Source organism: Vicia villosa, linkage group LG7 (assembly GCF_029867415.1).
Source record: "Vicia villosa cultivar HV-30 ecotype Madison, WI linkage group LG7, Vvil1.0, whole genome shotgun sequence".
Classification (NCBI taxonomy): Eukaryota; Viridiplantae; Streptophyta; class Magnoliopsida; order Fabales; family Fabaceae; genus Vicia; species Vicia villosa.
Window position 1 is genome coordinate 36,228,405 of NC_081186.1, and position 21,303 is coordinate 36,249,707.

Here is a 21,303-nt window from a genome sequence, read left to right on the forward strand (position 1 = left end):
GGCCAACTCAAACAATGCAATATTATGCGACAATAATGAACGACATTCAATCAACAATACCACAAAGAAATCAGAACAACAACAAAAACAACAACTTAACCACAAATTAAACAATTTTCAACTTTGGTTATTTGAGCCTACAACCAAAACTTGTCCAAATTCGGGACAAAATCATCTTACTTCGATAGTACCTGAAAATCACGCAATCGATATAATATTCAACAAAACAACCAACCAACATTATCTAAATATATACGAACCTCCCTGACGATTTTCATCTAATTCCGGTTAATTAATTTTTTGTTTATTCCGGCTAAGTCGACTGATTCGGGACTGGTTTACCTGCTATTGCTTACTGTACTGCTATCTTAATATTGCTACTTAATCATTTTCTGCTATGAGATTAACCTGTCATGGATCATGTATTTGCTATCTTTTATTTTTCTGCTACTATAATTTAGTTTTCTGGCACTGACTGTTACAAATTTTCTTCTGCTAACCATGTTCCACTACTGTTAAAATATTAACTCCGTGTGCTACTGCTATTATTAACTAAGGGCAATTAATTCCATTATCCACTTTAAGGTACACCTACTTATATATATATATATATATATATATATATATTTATATATATATATATATAAGCTATACTAGTTAAAAATGCAAAAGTGCAATGAATTAACTCTCAGGCCTCACACGTAGCACAATGAGGAGAGAAAGAGATGAAATGGGACACCCGTCCCCAAGCAAGGGACACCCGTCCCCATTTCATTTTTTTTAATCGTTTCAACAATTTCAACTACACAACAACAACAACAACAGGGATTTCAACCAACTACCATACGACCCAATCCCACATAAAAATCATCATACACCCGATTATAAAAGTCGAACCCCACCCTTACCTGATTGGATTGAAGGAAGCTCGAATTTTTCGATTGAAATTTGCAACTCTAAAACACAGCAACCCTTGTATTCCCCAACTTCTAGCACAAACTCTATTTTTCTTGATACTGCTACTTGGTCTTGGAAAACACTACGTAACCTAATTTCTTAAAGCAAACAATCAAGAAAAAGGTTTTACACAGGCATGACAATCATCTCGATTCGTAACCGGTCGCGGCGATACTTTGTTAGAGACACGAAAGCTCAATGTAAACACTAAAGATACAGTAGCGACACTGGACAACTCCGGCTTATGCAGACCAATTCAAATCATGCTATTACAGCTCATCTAGACCCTTTCGCTAGATTTTGCTTGTTTTCATTCGAGAGCAATCACATTAAGCCCTTTATCTTCACACGCACATAGTAGAGTAACCGGTTAGTGACTCTGATCCTTATTAGCACGGGGCTCTGACACATTTCTATGGTACCCACTTCTTTAACCAATTGTAAGCTGCGTGGGATCGAACCGTAATTCGCCCTACCAAGTTCAATATCAGATAATTTTGAATCAACTGACAATAGGTTTCTTTATTGTTTGCGAGATATACACCCTTTGGGTTAAATGACCGGGTGAGGGTCACCTAGCTTAGCCAGTGCAATCCTTTAAATTCTTTACTGAAAAATTTCAGGATCATTCACTTATATTCATCGGCTCTCTACGTAGCTTGTGTTTAAGACGGTGCCGACTGCTGAATAAATTACTCGAAGCTATTTTAAAGCTAGAGGTTAAAGACTTTGAAATAATAGGTACTTAAATTGAGTCTTGCATAAATCGGAGTTCTAGAGTGTCAAGACTGTAGCGATTTTGTTTGCTAGTGCTTCGATTCTAACATATCTTAAATTGTTGTATTCTTGTACTCTTCGAGCGTGTCAAGCTATGCGTATAAAGTAAAAAGTTTTATGGTTCAAGTAGGCGGAGAATTCGACAAACGGAAAATACTTGCATATATTAAACTAAGAGTACATGGGTTGGAATGACAGGAAACTAAAATATTTTTTTTAGGGAAATACTGGAAATTAAATACTAAAATTTTAAAATCTACCGAAATTAAAATGAAAAGCAGCAAGCTTCCTCCCCCACACTTAAACGTTGCTTTGTCCTCAATGCGACCTTGTGTGGTAGAAACGGTGAAAACTCACTACTCGTTTCCTCTTCCTCGTGCTCTTCCTTGGGTTCGTGCTCTTCCTCCTCTTCGACCTTCATCACCGTCTCTAGGCGGAACTATCCCGGCATGGTACACATACTCATGTAAGCCTTCAACACGATATATCAAGCAATGCATTTCTTCAGTGAGGTCTGCAATGCTACGATCATTCCAACACACATAGTCGTGTTGATCTCTTTGCATTTCACGCATCAGCCTCATCATTTCGTTCTGACCCGCCTCAATCCTTTGATGACACTGAGTATCTTCCTCGTGATTGCGTATCATCTCTCTATACACATCATCCAGTATGACTAGTTGATTCCTTCTTCGGGGTAGAGGTACAGATGGTCCTGCAACATTTTCAGGATTGGGTTGGGGGTTTTCACTGGGCTGGGGCTCTCCTTGATTCATTTCTTGTTCAACCTCATCCACATTATCTGCATTATTTTGATTATCTTCTACGTTCTCACTAGGAGCAGGTGCGTCGAGATCATAGATCCAGTTGTCTCTGCGGTCTATCCTAGTGATCTCGATGTTTGGCAGTATGACACTATGAATTTCCTTGTTTCGCACCATGAGGTTATACCTTCCGTCTGGTCTTGATTTGATAAGGCGACCAGCTCTGCATTTATTGATGTCCATCAAAACGGGCGGTAGAGAAGGTAGATTTTCGAGCCTATCATTCAGGTCGAGGGCTCGAGCTATACCAGTGACAAGCCATCCTACACAGAATGGTGTGTTTCCTTCTCTTGATATGAGAGCTTGAATGTGAGACATAAGGAAAGTGCTGGCATTAATCCCACGATTAGCAAAGGCACAATAAAAGAAGTATAACTCCTTACCATTGACTTTGTTGCTGTTGGTTCTTCCAAAGATGGTATTTGCTAAAATGCGGTGGAAGTAACGCATAGCCGGGTTATGAATTTGTGAAGAGAAGCGCATGTCGAGAGCGATATTATCATTACCGGATATTCGACGCCAAGTATCATTTAGGGCTCTTTGCCAGTCAAGCTCGGGCGGAATTCTATAGTTGGCTCCTTCAACACGTGTGAACCGAAAAAGAGCACTAATGCTTCCTTGATTCATGGTGTATTCTCGGTTGAATAGTCGGAAGGTAGCGGTTCCGATAAGGTTGTGAGAAACGTCAGTGGGTGTGTTATAAATGTAAGAGCTTAGGAACTCCAAGGTTAACGCCTCGTATGTGGGGAAGTCGAGTGTGCTCACGAATGATAAACCCGTTTGCTGGAGTAATATTTGCACACCGGTTTTGAACAGCCCCAAACTTCGCAAGCTATCGATATGGGCGAACCTTGATGCTACCACCCCTCTCTGAGCGAAACTTCGGTATCGGTTTCGTTGAATTTCTCCCGCTTCTCCAATTCGGAAAATAACATCGGGGAACTCTTCTTCGTTTTGGTTGTTGAGGTTAGCCATAGTAAATTTTCTGCTGGAAGTATGAAAGATATTGTAGAAGAAATAGCAGAAAAATACTTGTGGTTTATGGTTCTGTTTGTGGCAGTGGTATAGTATATATAGCAGAGAATGAATGAGTAGATTGAATGAGTGTTGAATGGAATTAAGGTGAGGTTTGAATTGAAGTTCAAAATGGAAATTAATTTAGCACTGAGAAGTTTGAAACAGCAGAGAAATTGGTTGCTTCTGGGCTTGGAACGAACAAATGCACCTCTCTGCATTTAAGGAAGGCGCCGAACGAAAGGAGGCCAGGGGGGACGAACGGCATGGGGCCCTCTCTGGCGGACGGCAGGCATGCATGTACATGCATGTGCGTCTGTCGCGTGTGAGCAGCGTGCATGCAGAGATTCCATAATTGCTTTTTAACCAGAATGTATGCATTGCTATTGGACCAACTGTCATGACATAAATACTTTTGACTGATAGTCAATAGTATTATAAAGGGTGTGTACATAATTCTCAGTATAATAAATAAATAGCCTATACCAATATAAATTTTTATAACAGTAGCAGAGTAGAGTATAGGTAGCAGACTAGAATTGTGTTGTGTTCCACAGATACATTAGTGCAGCAATATTTATTTTTAACAATAGCATATAGCAGCAATTTTTATAATGCACACACACAGGGATTTAGGAGATGAAATAAAGCAGAGAAAAGTAAAAACCAGAATAAAGAAAATGCTGAAATTTTATTAGAATAAAAAACCGAAAATTAAAACTTTGTTCTAAAAATAGAAATACTAACTAATTAAAATGCTAAAATTTGAAAAACTAAAAATTTAAAACTTCTAAAGCGGTAAATCCTAACTAAGCATTCCCTTCCCCCACACTTAAACTAGAAGATGTCCTCATTGTCTAAATGTAAGAGTTAGAAATGAAAATTAGCGGTCTTCAATTAGCCACTTTTCGGAGGCGGGATGGACTGAAAGTGTTGATAAAAACTGTCGAGATTTGCCGTGATCAAATCCATAAATCCGTGGAAATCTCCTCGGAGTCTCCCTAAATCGGTACGAAGTATAGCAACGTCGTTCCGAAGGGTCTCTATAGCAGCGGCGTGGTCAACCATAGGCACATCCTCATCAGGTGTAGTATCTATGTCATAGTAGCCAGTCGGTGTCCTCGATCACTTTCTTCTTCCTTGAAGTCATTCTCACCTTGTCCTTCCAAGTCATAAATCCAATTTTCTTTCTTGTGAACACTTGTGAACCTAATGCAAGGTAGAGCAAAGTGATTAACTGGCTCATAGTTCACGAGAAGCTGATAAGGTGGAGACTCGTAGTTGCTAATCAGGCTCTTGTTGAAGCAAAACTCCATGTCCATGGATTTGAATCCTCCATAAGGAATCAATCTAGCAAGCGGGCCTCTCAAAGATAAAACACGGGAGATCTTAGTAACAAGACCCCCTACAAGGATAGGACCGATGGTATCTTGGGCCAGAGTGGCCATCCTAGCAAGCAAAAAGGAAACTCCCATAACCGGTCTGGCTTGGAAAACACACATCATAATGCCTAGCTCATCCTTAGTCACCAAAGTATCGCCCAAAGGTTTTCCAAGAAGTGTGAAAGCTAGAATCATTTGGAAATACCTAATGGCGGGATTGTGGATTTCTGAAGAGAGTCGTAGATCATTCTGGTTTCTACCAGATATGGTACTCCAAGAGTAGTCAACGATGTTATCAGGGAAGTACTCATCATCGACTTCCATTAAGGCATCCATGCCTGTGGGATATCCTAGTAACTCGGCCAACCGACGAGTGGTGAAGGGGTAGGTGAATCCAAACAATCTGAATGAAACTCTTCCTTTGTTGAAACCTAATCCAAGTCTAGGCTCATATCGGAGGGAACTCAGAAACTCTAAGGTCAGGTTGCGGAAAGAAGGTGTACGGGTGGTGAGGAGATCCTCCCATTCAATCTGATGAAGCATAAAATGCACACTTTCTCGGATACCTAGAACTGTCAGAGTCGCATCATGCGAGAAAGCGGTGAGACTCATCTCATGCTGTGCCAGAATCTCATATCGTCTCTACTGATCCTCACTCCAAAAAGTAACTACCATGTCATCAGTGAAATCCATCTCTAAAGTCAGAAAAATGGTTAGTACGCTGGAATTTTTTTATAAAATCAGAAAGAAAAATTTTAAGTTAGTATGTGTTATACCCCAAAATTTGCCCGCATCTTTTTTCAAGAAAACTCCAATCTGAAAATTAAGAGTCTCATATAATTATGGATTATTTCAACAAATATCCTGACATATGAAACGCTTAGTTTTTAGAATTTTTCTTATACAGTAATTTGGCTTGCAGTTGAATTTATTCTTACGCAAACGCCAAATACTGTTTATTACTTCACACATGCTATTTATTTATTTACAGATAAATAGTACTGACACAATTGGTACAGAGTTAAATCTTTTTGCAGGCGCAGAATCAGGAAACTCAGACTGTACTGGTAACAGTATATATTAGTTATTTATTATGTCTGTGTTTTTCTAACAAGTCATGTAAATAAACTTTCATTTTTCATATAAAACAAAAACAACAAAAAAAAAGAAAATCAACTTTGACTGTTGATTTTTCACTCTAACTGCTACATCAATACCTGGACAGTCAGTCGACAGCCAAACTGCTGGCAGTATAATTCTCAATGTTTTGTACCATCAATCAAATCAATCTTTCACAATTCAAAATTCCAAGATCTTTGTGCTAGAAGTCTTCTGAATATCACGCGATTAGCAGAGACTCAACACTGCACAAAAATCAGGTACGCTTAACTGTCTCCTACATAAACAGTCCCTAATCAGGGTTTTTCTTGTTTTTACAGGAGCAACAAGTTTTTGAGAGCTCAAATGGATTTCATACACATCCATATATCTCAAAGTACCATCATACAAATTTTCAAACTTCAATTCACTCAGACGCACCGTCAGCAGCTCAAACAGTCAACAGACGACCCGTTTGACCAAAAAAGTCAACAGACAGTCAAAAATGAAATTTTTTGTCAAAGTCCATATTTTGTCAAAGGATTCATCATTTTATCATTGGATGATCATAATTCATCAAGGAAAGATCAAAAATCAACAAAACCCTAAGATTCAAAATTAGGGTTTTTGCCTGAAAAGTCAACTCAACTTTGACTGATCATAACTCTCTCATCCTTCATCCAAAAAATTCAAACCAAAGTTTATTTTGAAGTAAATTCAATTATCTTTTAAATGCCATTGATCCCATGGTCATTGGATTCACCATTTGAAAAATATGATCAAAGACATTACAGGTCATTTTCAAAGTCAACAAAAAGACACTTTTTTCAAAAGGACACACAAGGAGCACCAAAAATCATTTTGACATGAGACCAAAGACATTGGTTATAGGACTCTTTGAGGTTTCCAAAAAGTGCAATATCTCCTTCATATGACAAAAATTGAGGGATTTACACCTTGTTGAAGTTGGCTAAATTTTGGGAAAATGCATGAAATCAACATTGCTCAAAAATGTATTTTTTCCAAATGGGGCCAAGTTTTCAGCATTCAAACATCATTTCCATGATGTTATGGGCCTCCCACGACCAAGACTAAGCCCACACCTTTTTTATCCATTTTTGGCATGATTTTATCTTATTTTAAGATTAAAATTAAAAGGAAAATGGATGGATAAATGGTAGCTTAACTTCCAAGCATGACTCACCCAAGGAATCTTCATCTTTCTGCAGAGAATTGAAGAGAAAGGCATATGCATTGAAGACAAGATGACTTGGTCAATAATTCAAAGCTTTTTTAATATAAAAAATGCAATAATTCCACAAAGGCAACTAGTTGCTTCTTAGCTTCAATTCTAAGCACTCAATGCTTATAAATAGGCTAGCATGCTTCAGTAGCATAAGGGAGACGAATTAGAAACAAAGCCTTGCTCATATACACTTGTAACCACTTGAAAAAATTCAAAGAAAATTCAAATTCGAGTTTTGAATTTCAGTCCATTTCAATACAAACTAAGCATTCAAACATCATCTCTGAGCTTCACTGAAGCTATTCCAATCAATTGCAAGTCTTAAACCTCATTGAATCGAGCTATATAGGCCACGGTTTGTTCAAACTAAAACCAACTTATATCTCATAACACACGCATATTTAACAAGATGTAGATGCATAATTGTGTTTGGTTTGAAGCTCTGGTCGTTTCTGGAGCTTCAATTGGATTTTAATGGCTGTTTGTAGCATATACCATTTTAGGGTTTTCTTAGCTCAAAATTAGGGTTCTTCATTAGGGCCAAAATTAAAACAAATTAAGGGCAGGGTTACATTCAGTGGAACAAGACGAATCCAATGGTACCATCGCGCCTGATTTCTATGCTTGTTTACCCCTATTCGTTATTTTGCAGAATTAGGGTTCACTTACTATAGCGCTTTTTTACAAAAGCGCTGTTAAAGGCCTTGTCTGAAGGTTGAAGACGAAGACGTGTCTTCCTCCCATTGGTTCAGAAGCGCGCGCGTGTTTTTTAAATTTATCTCTAATCAAGTGTTTTGCAGGTGTAACGTGTACCATGTGCCTCAAAGTCTGGACCATCTGATCTTGCTTAACAGCTCATCCAACGCCTCAGAACACGCATGCGCATCATACTCCCTCATTTAATTTCCACATCTGATCAGTATCCTTTTATCTCTTATTTTTATTTTAATTTCTTTGTTAAATTAATTAAAAATAGTTTTAAAAATCCAAAAAATACACAAAAAATATTTTTAGAATTCTAAAATGATATATTATTTTCTGAAATAAAAATATTTTATTTTTCTTCAAAATTTCAATATTTTGCATAATTAATTAGTATATATTTATATATTTGCTTTTTAATTATTCTAACCAATCAAAAAATCATAAAAAAAATTGTTCTTTATATTAAATATTGTTTATATATTATAAACTAATTTTGTACATATTTTGAATAATTTTATCCTTAAGTTTTAATTATTTGTATAATTATTTGCATATTTATGTTTTAATTAACTTAAATCAATTTCAAATCAATTTCAAAATCCCAAAAAAAATTAGTTTTGTTTTAAAATTAATTGACAAATATTTTGTACATATTTTAAACTTTATTTCTAGGTTTAAATCTATTTTCATCTTTTTCTTCATTTTAATTTAATTAATCATGCATTAATTATAATTAAAATCAATCATAAAAAATCCAAAAATATGCCTTTTATTTTTCTTGCAATTTAAATTCCTAGATAAATGTATAGGATGTCAAATTCATGTAAATAGGCTAGTTTACATTTCCTGCACAATCGATGTAATAGCGTAGATTTACTTTCCGCACTTTACATTTCCGCATTTTAATTTCCAGCAAATATAAACTGCGTGTATGTCAAAGATAAAATTGAACCGTTAGATCACTAACTTCAAAGATAAAATATCTGAATCCAATCACAATCACACTTGCACCTCTTAAGGTAAATCCCTTCTCATTCTTTTCAAAATCAAAGTCAAAATTCTACTATTTTGAGTACAAAATCGAACCTTGCGTTTATATCCAGTGAAAGGATAGATTTTTAAAGGAAATAGGATAAAGACCTTACAACTCAGGGTAGACCTCCTAGTTTGCTTGCTCAAATCAAAACAAACAAATTCTCATACACTGTTGTTTTTCAAAACAAAACTTTCCAGAAAGACAATACTTTGTATACATCCAAACACGGATTATTACAAAGTTAATGTTCTTTTCAAAACATCTTTCGAAAGATAAACAAGCATTTTGTATACATCCACACACGGATCATTACAAAATTCAATTTACAAAAGTATTTGAAACCACATATGAGCATTCTAAAGCAATTGAAAAGTGATCGAAAAACAAGTGAGCTAAGCAAACTTAAGAGCCCATGGATAACCATGGATACAAAGGGTGCTAACACCTTCCCTTTGTATAACCTACCCCCTTACCCAGAATTTCTTAAAGGTCTTTTTTCTGTTTCTTTTATAAACCTTTCCTTAATTGGATAAAATAAAAGGTCGGTGGCGACTCTGTGAATTTTCAAAAATGCGAAAGCATTAGGCGATAAAAAAGAGTCAGTTCAGGTATCTCTACAGAACAGAGGTATGGCCCGGATTAAAAAACGGAGGTCCACAGAACTGGCGACTCTGCTGGGGAGATACTTTCAAAAACAAAATGTTTTCAAAAGGGGTTACTGTGGACCTCCGATTTTTTAATCTCGGGACATACCTCTGTTCTGTAGAGATACGTGAACTGACTCTTTTTTATCGCTTAATGCTTTCGCATTTTGAAAATTCACAGAGTCGCCACCGACCTTTTATTTTATCCAATTAAGGAAAGGTTTAAAAAAGAAACAGAAAAAAGACCTTTAAGAAATTCTGGGTAAGGGGGTAGGTTATACAAAGGGAAGGTGTTAGCACCCTTTGTATCCATGGTTATCCATGGGCTCTTAAGTTTGCTTAGCTCACTTGTTTTTCGATCACTTTTCAATTGCTCTGAAATTGCTCATATGTGGTTTCAAATACCTTTGTAAATTGAATTTTGTAATGATCCGTGTGTGGATGTATACAAAATGCTTGTTTATCTTTCGAAAGATGTTTTGAAAAGAACGTTAACTTTGTAATAATCCGTGTTTGGATGTATACAAAGTATTGTCTTTTTTTGAAAGTTTTGTTTTGAAAAACAACAGTGTATGAGAATTTTGTTTGTTTTGATTTGAGCAAGCAAACTAGGAGGTCTACCTTGAACTGTAAGGTCTTTATCCTTATTTCCTTTAAAAATCTATCCTTTCACCGGATATAAACGCAAGGTTCGATTTTGTACTCAAAACAGTAGAATTTTGACTTTGATTTTTAAAAGAATGTGAAGGGATTACCTTAAGAGGTGCAAATGTGATTGTGTTTGTGTTCAGATATTTATCTTTGAAGTTAGTGATCTAACGGTTCAATTTTATCTTTGACATACACGCAGTTTATATTTGCTGGAAATTAAAATGCGGAAATGTAAAGTGCGGAAAGTAAATCTACGCTATTACATCGATTGTGCAGGAAATGTAAACTAGCCTATTTACATGAATTTGACATCCTATACATTTATCTAGGAATTTTAAATTGCAAGAAAAATAAAAGGCATGTTTTTGGATTTTTTATGATTGATTTTAATTATAATTAATGCATGATTAATTAAATTAAAATGAAGAAAAAAGATGAAAATAGATTTAAACCTAGAAATTAAGTTTAAAATATGTACAAAATATTTGTCAATTAATTTTAAAACAAAACTAATTTTTTGGAATTTTTGGAATTGATTTAAGTTAATTAAAACATAATTATGTAAATAATTATACAAATAATTAAAACTTAAAATGAAAATTATTCAAAATATGTACAAAATTAGTTTATAATATATAAACAATATTTTATATAAAGAACAAATTTTTTTATGATTTTTTGATTGGTTAGAATAATTAAAAAGCAAATATATGAATATATACTAATTAATTATGCAAAATATTGAAACTTTGAAGGAAAATAAAATATTTTTATTTCAGAAAATAATATATTATTTTAGAAGTCTAAAAATATTTTTTGTGTATTTTTTGGATTTTTAAAACTATTTTAAATTAATTTTGTAAAGAAATTAAAATAAAATAGAAAATAAAAGGATACTGATCCTGTGTGGAAATTTATGAGGGAGTATGATGTGCACGCGTGATCTGGAGCGTTGGATGAGTCATAAATGAGATCAGATGGTCCAGATGGTGAGGGAACATCACTTATGACACGCCTGCAAAACACTGAAACCAAGGGTTATATTCAAAAAAGCGCGCGCGTCAGAACCAATAGGGGGGGACACGTCTTCGTCTTCAACCTTCAGACAAGACTTTTAATAGCGCTTTCTTACCAAAAGCGCTGTAATTGGTTACTTACTAAACCTGCAAAATAGCGAATAGGGTCAAACGCACACATACATTTAGCGCGATGGTACCATTCAATTCGTTTTGTCCATACGAATCTAATGGTGCTATTTAGAACCTCTAATTTTGCCTAATTTGGAAAGCCCTAATTTTGAAGCTATGAACCCTAAAATGGTGATTTCGTTTGTACGTGTCCAAACTTCAATTAAGTTTCCAGAAATGATCTACACCTCAAACCAAACTCAATAGTATGTCTACATCTTGTTAAGCATGTGTGAATAACCAGATACGAATTGATTTTAGTTTGAACAAATTTGGACCTGTGTAGCTCGATTCAAGGAGTTTCAGAGCTTGCAAATGATCTGGATATGTTCAGTGAAGTTCAAGGAACGTGTTTGAGTGTTTAGTTTGAATGGAAAGTGACTTAAATTTGGAATTCGAATTTCAAAATTCTTTGAATATTTTAAGAGATTACATGTGTATTACAAGAAAGAGTTTTGCTCTCAATTTCGTGGTCTGTTTATTACTGAAGTGCTATAGCCTATTTATAAGCATTAGAGTGCTTAGAAACTAAGCCAAAAGCATTGATGAGTTTTTTTGGAATCTTGACTTTTTCAACATTGGTAGCTTTGCCTTTAAGCCACCATGGCTTGATTTTCTTCTTCTCCTCTGCTGTACTTTGCTTTGGGACAGAGTTGAATGAGTCATGCTTGGAATGCAAGCTATTCTTTATCCATTTCATTTTCTTTTTAATTTAATCTTAAAATAAGATAAAATTATGCCAAAAATGGATAAAAAATGGTGTGGGCTTAGTCTTGGTCGTGGGAGGCCCATATCATCATGGAAATGATGTTTGAATGCTTAAAACTTGGCCCCATTTGGAAAAAATACATTTTTGAGCAATGTTGATTTCATGCATTTTCCCAAAATTTAGCCAACTTCAACAAGGTGTAAATCCTTCAATTTTTGTCATATGAAGGAGATCTTGCACTTTTTAGAAACCTCAAAGAGTCCTCTAACCAATGTCTTTGGTCTCATGTCAAAATGATTTTTGAAGCTCCTTGTGTGTCCTTTTGAAAAAAGTGTCTTTTTGTTGACTTTGAAAATGACCTGTAATGTCTTTGATCATATTTTTCAAATGGTGAATCCAATGACCATGGGATCAATGGCATTTGAAAGATAATTGAATTTCCTTCAAAACAAGCTTTGGTTTGAATTTTTTGGATGAAGGATGAGAGAGTTATGATCAGTCAAAGTTGAGTTGACTTTTCAGGCAAAAACCCTAATTTTGAATCTTAGGGTTTTGTTGATTTTTGATCTTTCCTTGATGAATTATGATCATCCAATGATCAAATGATGAATCCTTTGACAAAATATGGACTTTGACAAAAAATTTCATTTTTGACTGTCTGTTGACTTTTTTGGTCAAACGGGTCGTCTGTTGACTGTTTGAGCTGCTGACGGTGCGTCTGAGTGAATTGAAGTTTGAAAATTTGCATGATGGTACTTTGAGATATATGGATGTGTATGAAATCCATTTGAGCTCTCAAAAACTTGTTGCTCCTGTAAAAACAAGAAAAACCCTGATTAGGGACTGTTTGTGTAGGAGACAGTTAAGCGTACCTGATTTTTGTGCAGTGCTGAGTTTCTGCTAATCGCGTGATATTCAGAAGACTTCTAGCACAAAGATCTTGGAATTTTGAATTGTGAAAGATTGATTTGATTGATGGTACAAAACACTGAGAATTGTACTGCCAGCAGTTTGGCTGTCAACTGCCTGTTCAGGTACTGAAGCAGCAGTTAGAGTGAAGAATCAACAGTCAAAGTTAATTTTCTTTTTTGTTGTTTTTGTTTTTTTTTGTTTTATGTGAAAAATGAAAGTTTATTTACATGACTTGTTAAAAACACAGACATAATAAATAACTAATATTTACGGTATGCGGGCAAAATTACCGATAATAACCCTGAAAATCATTTAATGCACAGAAATAGGAATATTTGACTGGCAGAAAACACACAAAATATTATCTTAGTAATTAAGCAATATTATGACAAATAGTACAACATTTAATACTGACAGTACAAATATCACATACTATATTGAACAGTACGACGAATAAACGGTACATTTAAGAAATAAGAAATACTGCAAATTTTAAGAATGACGATTAATGACCCATGCTATGAACAATAACATGTAGATGACTGGGAGTGCAACCATTGCAGGTCCACACTCTTCAGGACTATGCAGGCAGAAGAAAGTCATGATCACCGTAGCAGTGGTGATGATTGTAAGAAATAGTGTCTCTATCCACTTTGCCATTCTTGTCAGGGAAGAAGAGAAAATAGATAGGAGGTAGGAATTTGAAAGATGAATTGGAATTTGATGTGAGATTTTATGGAAGAAAATGAGAGGTATTTATAGAATGGAAAGAAGGAAAGAGACGTTGGGGAATGATGTGATTCCGTACAAAAGGAAATTTTGAATGGAAGTAAGATTTGAAAGAAAGTGGAGATAGTGTTGGGAAAAAGAGAGATTTGATTTTTGAAAAAGAGATTTGAAAAGATTTTTGAAAATAATGGAATATAGTACAAAAATTAGTGGGAAACAAAAGATAATAATAATCTACTTGTTACCAGTACAGTCTGAGTTTCCTGATTCTGCGCCTGCAAAAAGATTTAACTCTGTACCAATTGTGTCAGTACTATTTATCTGTAAATAAATAAATAGCATATGTGAAGTAATAAACAGTATTTGGCGTTTGCGTAAGAATAAATTCAACTGCAAGCCAAATTACTGTATAAGAAAAATTCTAAAAACTAAGTGTTTCATATGTCAGGATATTTGTTGAAATAAAAATCCATGATTATATGAAACTCTTAATTTTCAGATTGGAGTTTTCTTGAAAAATATGTGGGCAAATTTTGGGGTATAACAGTTGCCCCTATTCAATCTTCTTAAACCTGAAGAGATTGTCTGAAATCTGAAGGTAGAAGATGATTGAATATTTAGATGCCCTGAAAATTTGCACTTACCTTGATCAGAAGAGATGTTGGAAGTTGCATTTGAATGTTGCCTGCGAAATGTTGTTGGCAGATTGAAACATTTCCTGAGATGGGCTTTTAGATGCCACCCGGTAAATGTGTTGATGGTTTGTTCATCAGAATGAATCCATTGATTATATTTTGATGAAGGATTTGAAAGTCTTTGTGTTGACTGTTTCGGAACCGTCCAAGGTTACCGCTTTAAGTCTTGGAGGACGATTGCTACGGAACTTGTCCAAAGTTTTTCCGATTTAGATTTTGGAAGTTGATCATTGTGGAACCGTCTGAGGTATCGCTTTTAGATCTGCAATGTTAAATTGTTCTGGAACCGTCTGAGGTATCGCTTTAGATCTGTGATGCTAGATCGTTTTGGAACCGTCTGAGGTATTAACTTTAGATCTGTAATGTTAGATCGTTTTGGAACCGTCTGAGGTATCAACTTTAGATCTGCAATGTTAGATCGTTTTGGAACCGTCTGAGGTATCGCTTTAGATCTGTAATGCTAGATTGTTTTGGAACCGTCTGAGGTATCAACTTTAGATCTGCAACGTTAGATCGTTCTGGAACCGTCTGAGGTATCGCTTTAGATCTGTAATGCTAGATCGTTTTGGAACCGTCTGAGGTATCAACTTTAGATCTGCAACGTTAGATCGTTTTGGAACCGTCTGAGGTATCAACTTTAGATCTGCAATGTTAGATCGTTTTGGAACCGTCTGAGGTATCGCTTTAGATCTGTAATGCTAGATCGTTCTGGAACCGTCTGAGGTATCGCTTTAGATCTTTGATGCTAGATCGTTCTGGAACCGTCTGAGGTATCGCTTTAGATCTTTGATGCTAGATCGTTCTGGAACCGTCTGAGGTATCGCTTTAGATCTTTGATGCTAGATCGTTCTGGAACCGTCTGAGGTATCAACTTTAGATCTGTGATGTCTGTTTTTGAGTTGGTAAGTGATCAGAATGAATCTTCGGCTTGATTATATCTGAGAGAACTGTTCATGGAATTCAGGTGAACACTGCATGTGATTGAGAACCTCTTTGTTGAAGATATCCGTCTACCTGAAAAATCAAGTTAGTGATATGCAATGTTTATGATGCATGTAATGTGAGATATTCCCGGAGAAATATGCATGTGATGTTGTGTATGAATATGCGTATGAATACGCGCATGATGCATGATGTATGATGCATGATGTATGAATATGAATATGTGATGTATGAATGTGATGTATGAATATGATGTATGAATATGATGCGTGTCAAGCTTCTAGTTGGAAAAATAAATTCCCACTAGTCATCTGGACATGAATGTATTGTGATCGTTGATGATCTTTCGTCTTGTTTGAGTACCCTTGGCTGGGGAAATTCTTTGAGAATCCTGGTATTCTGTTGAAGGATCTTTGAATATCTCTTGAGAATGAAAGGTAGCTGGAAGTTCTGATGCCCTTTCAAATGGGAATGAGGAAGATGCATAATCCTCCGATGTACTATCCGACCAAGTCTGGGCGCGGGGATCACACCTTCTGAAGATAGTAATCTGGAACAACCCTGCTGGGGGATAAGACTTCTTTTGAAGAGAAAATCTTTTTGAGGAATTTGCTGAGAAAGGCGCTCCTCTTGGGGATTTTCTTCTGATGGAATGATGTCGAGATAATTAGGACATTTCCTGAATGCTATTCCTGTTTTTCCTGGTAAACATCAATCATATTCAAATGCACATGCTCATTCAAAATTATCATTGGGACGCTTACGTATTTAAAACAGAAAAAGTGAAAATAGTGATTTTTGAGCCTAAGCTGCATTGATTTTTGAAAAAGAGCCATGATAGGCTGGTTAGCACAGGGAGACAACAATCCTAGAAGTAGGAAATTGTCAGAAAGTTTTGGAAAATATTTATAGAGATAAATAGCTATGTGAAAACGATCCAGTCAAGTTTCAACTCTGCTATTGCCAATCTGTCTTCGAGCATCTCATCCCTCACTTGTTGGAAGAAAGTGATTGGACTGATCGGTGTCTTTGAGGTGTTGAATCTTGATGGTGAGTAGGCAGCTGAACGGAACACAGTTGTATGCTTCATTCCCTAACTTTTGCCTAGGCTGCCCTTTCAGGTTTTCAGCCTACCGGGATAGTATTTGTTTAGTCTCTAATTTTTGCCTGGACCGCCCTTTCGGGTTTTCAATCCACCGAGACGCTCATTTTTTGCCTAAGTTGCCCTTTCAGGTTTTCAACTTAGCGAGCTGTTTTTTTTTTCTTTTTAAGAGAAGTATTTTTTGACTATGTCAGCATTCACAGGGTGTGGGAAATCCTCACCATCCATGGTGGTAAGCAACATGGCGCCGCCGGAGAATATTTTCTTGATTATGAATGGTCCCTCGTAGGTGGGAGTCCATTTGCCTCTGGGATCACCTTGTGGTAAGATGATGCGTTTGACAACCAAGCCACCAGTTTGGTATGCTTGACTTTTGACTTTTTTGTTGAAGGCTTTGATCATACGCTTTTGGTATAGCTGACCATGACAAATAGCTGCGAGCCTTTTTTCATCAATCAAGTTTATCTGGTCCAACCGTGTTTGAATCCAATCGTCTTCGTCTAGATTGGCTTCTTTCATAATCCTTAGGGAAGGAATATGAATTTCAATTGGAAGAACTGCCTCCATACCATAGACTAAGGAGAATGGAGTTGCCCCTGTTGAAGTACGCGCAGATGTGCGATAACCATGAAGAGCAAAAGGTAACATCTCATGCCAGTCTTTGTAGGTTACTGTCATTTTTTGTATGATTTTCTTGATGTTCTTGTTGGCAGCTTCCACCGCGCCGTTCATCTTTGGTCGATATGGAGAGGAATTATGATGCTTGATCTTGAACTGTGTGCAAAGTTCAGTAATCATTCTGTTGTTTAGATTTGTGCCATTGTCCGTGATAATCCGCTCAGGGATGCCGTACCGACAAATGAGATTGTATTTGATGAACCGGGCCACCACATTCTTGGTAACAGAAGCAAATGAAGCTGCTTCTACCCACATTGTGAAGTAGTCAATAGCGACCAGGATAAAGCGATGTCCGTTGGAGGCAGTAGGTTTGATTTCTCCAATCATATCAATACCCCACATTGCAAAAGGCCAAGGAGCCGTCAGGACACTTAATGGAACTGGAGGTACATGTACTTTGTCAGCGTATATCTGGCATTTGTGACATGTGCGGGAGTGATGATGGCAGTCTGTTTCCATGGTTGACCAGTAATAACCTGCTCTCAGGATCTTTTTAGCCATTGTATGTCCACTGGAATGAGTACCGAAGGCACCATTGTGTATTTCTTCCATGATCTGTTCTGCTTCCTTCTTGTTTACACAGCGAAGTAAAGTCGAGTCATGGTTGCGTTTGTATAGGGTTTCATTGCTTAGAAAGAATTTGGCAGCAAATCTCCTTAGAAACTTTCTGTCGTTAATGGATGCCCCTTCAGGGTACTCCTGAGCTTCGAGATATCTTTTTACTTCATGGAACCATGGTTTTTCCTCGGTTCCTTCGGTATTGACCTCATTGCAATAGGATGGTTCATCTTGCCTGTAAATGGTGATTATAGGCGCCTCGTTGTCCCACCTGACTTTGAACATGGATGACATGGTAGCTAAAGCATCAGCTAGTTGATTTTCCTCGCGTGGGATGTGTTCGAAAGTGATTTCTTCGAAGTAAGGAATCAAACTCAGCACATATTCTTTGTAAGGAATTAGATTCGGGTGCTTTGTGTCCCATTCCCCTTTGACTTGGCAGATTACCAAGGCCGAGTCTTCGTAGACTTCCAGGAATTTGATTCTTAGATCGATTGCAGCTTTAAGACCCAGAATACATGCTTCGTATTCGGCTATATTGTTAGTGCAATTGAAGCATAACCTGGCAGTGAACGGTGTGTAACTTCCTGCGGGGGAAATGATCACAGCTCCGATGCCATTGCCAAGTGCATTAGAAGCTCCGTCAAAAACCATAGTCCACCGGGATCCTGGCTCGGGTCCTTCTTCTGGTCCTGGTTGTTTGTAGTCATTGACTAGCATAATGTCTTCATCTGGGAAGTCAAAGTTCAATGCTTGATAATCATCCACTGCTTGATGAGCCAGATGATCAGCCACCACACTTCCTTTGATTGCTTTTTGTGAAGTGTATTGAATGTCATATTCTGTTAAGATCATTTGCCATCTCGCTATTCTTCCAGAGAGAGCAGGTTTTTCGAACACGTATTTGATGGGATCCATCTTGGAGATTAGGAAAGTGGTGTGATTTAGCATGTACTGTCTTAGCCGGCGAGCTGCCCAAGCTAAGGCACAACAAGTTTTTTCGAGTAGTGAGTATCTTGTTTCACAATCGGTAAACTTTTTGCTAAGATAGTAGATTGCGTGCTCCTTTCGGCCGGATTCGTCATGTTGTCCTAGTACACACCCCATTGAGTCTTCTAACACAGTTAGGTACATTATCAGAGGTCTGCCTTCCACAGGTGGCAACAAGATTGGAGGTTTTTGGAGATATTCTTTGATTTTGTCAAAGGCTAACTGGCATTTGTCATTCCACCTTTCCACTTGATCTTTCTTCAACAGTTTGAAGATCGGCACACAAGTAGTAGTCATGTGGGCAATAAATCGGGCGATGTAATTTAGACGTCCCAAGAATCCTCTGACTTGTTTCTCGGTACGAGGTATAGGCATTTCTTGAATGGCTTTAACCTTGGCGGGATCAACCTCAATACCTTTGCTGCTGACGATGAAACCTAAGAGTTTGCCGGATCTTACTCCAAAGGTACACTTATTTTTTGTTCAGTCGCAACTTGTATTTCTTGAGTCTGTCAAACAACTTGTGTAAGTGACCCAAATGTTCTTCCTCGGTGTTGGATTTTGCAATCATGTCATCGACATACACCTCTATTTCTTGATGAATCATATCATGAAATAGTGCTACCATTGCACGTTGATAGGTTGCTCCTGCGTTTTTCAGACCAAAGGGCATTACTTTGTAACAAAAGGTTCCCCAGGGTGTTGTGAAGGTTGTTTTTTCCATGTCTTCGGGTGCCATCTGTCATACCCCAAAATTTGCCCGATCAGATTTATATCTTTTATTTCATCAAGGGTCAAAATTAAGAGACATGGGGTTTGACATTCCTATTGTCAAGTCTGCCCTCTTATAAAATATCCCGAAAAATAAATGGGGTGCGATTAACAGGTGTTTCAAGGGTTTCATCATTTGTTAATATTATTTTCCTTTTACTAACACTTGCATCTTTTTGGATTATTATTAGTAATTTTTATTACTTCTAACTATTAGTATTTAATATTATTAATTTTATTATTAATATTAATATTAATATTAGGTGATATTATTATTAATATTATCTAGAGTTATAAAATTTGTATATATTATTACTAACTTTTAGTATTATTATTAATAATTAGTATTAGTTGTTATTAGAATTATTATTACTAATATTTATTATTAGAATTAATTTTAGGATTATTAGGTTTAGTTTTAGTAGGCCCATTAGGTATAAACAAAACCTAATTTAGGAGCAATATAAAAAGAGGGAGCAATTCACCAATGGGGTGCCGGAAAAAACGAGAAAAATCCTTACAATAACAACCTGTTACTAACAACCGCTACGGCAGCACATCGAATCAGATCCTCACAGTCCACCAATCTCTGACGCGGCGCTCAACCCCTCTCCACGGCCACAACACTCCTAGCGTGGCAGAACCTCCTTGCCACGAACCATTCATCACACCGCCGTTCTTCCACCACGATCTCCATTCTCCTCCATGCAAGCGTTGCCGTAAGAAAATACATTCAGTTGTTTCAGAAGGAAAGTATGAGCGTGAGAAAGAGAAGGGATAAGACTTGTGTGGTGAGATTATTTCTCTCCCTCTTTATTCTGTTTGTCTAGTTGTTGCTTTTTTTAAATTAATTTAATTAAAAAAAAGTGATTATAATACCAATAGAAAATAAAGGGGTCTCCTATGTTTATGGTTGTTTATGTGTCCTTCATTGTTCTATCGGTTAGTTGAGAATGAAAGTTAAGTGGAAAAAGTCTAAATATCTATTTGAATTTTCTTTGTGATTTTTAACATCTAATTTGTGGGAATTAACATTAACCTTTATTTATTTTTTTTATCCTAATAATTCTTGGAGTTATATAATTTGTTATGACAGCATTCAGTGAGTTTATTTGTATAGCAATGGAATGGGAATTTATTTTATTAAAAAAAACTCAATTGTTATTTCAGCCTAAGGTATTCCATACATATATATTTTTTTTATTTGTTTAAATTTTTGTTTTGTATTTTTTTTTATTTTGTATCCAAGATATTAGAAACACCATGATAGGGATTCTAGTAAATAGGCTACCGTACAACCTTGAAGTATTAATTTTAAATGTGTTTTCCCTAATAAAATTTCTATAACATAATTATTAGTTTAACTTCTCCCGATTAATAATATGACGAATGAATGATAATTTCACTACGTCTTCGAATTGGTCGACTCTAATGTCGTACCAATCAAATTATTCTAAACAAACAATTAATATAATTCAAATAAATTTATTTTGCTAAATGGTTTTAACCATCTTATTGGTTATGATGATTAGCATATTTCCCCTTATCAATTCGTTATTATTTGTAATCGAAACTATCGGTTATGAGGGGTAACGATAAATTAATAAATTAATAATTAAAATACATCAATTTGCTAAAAGTGATAATCGAATCAATCGATTAGAATTGCCAGCAATCCTTTACTAATCTGTTAACT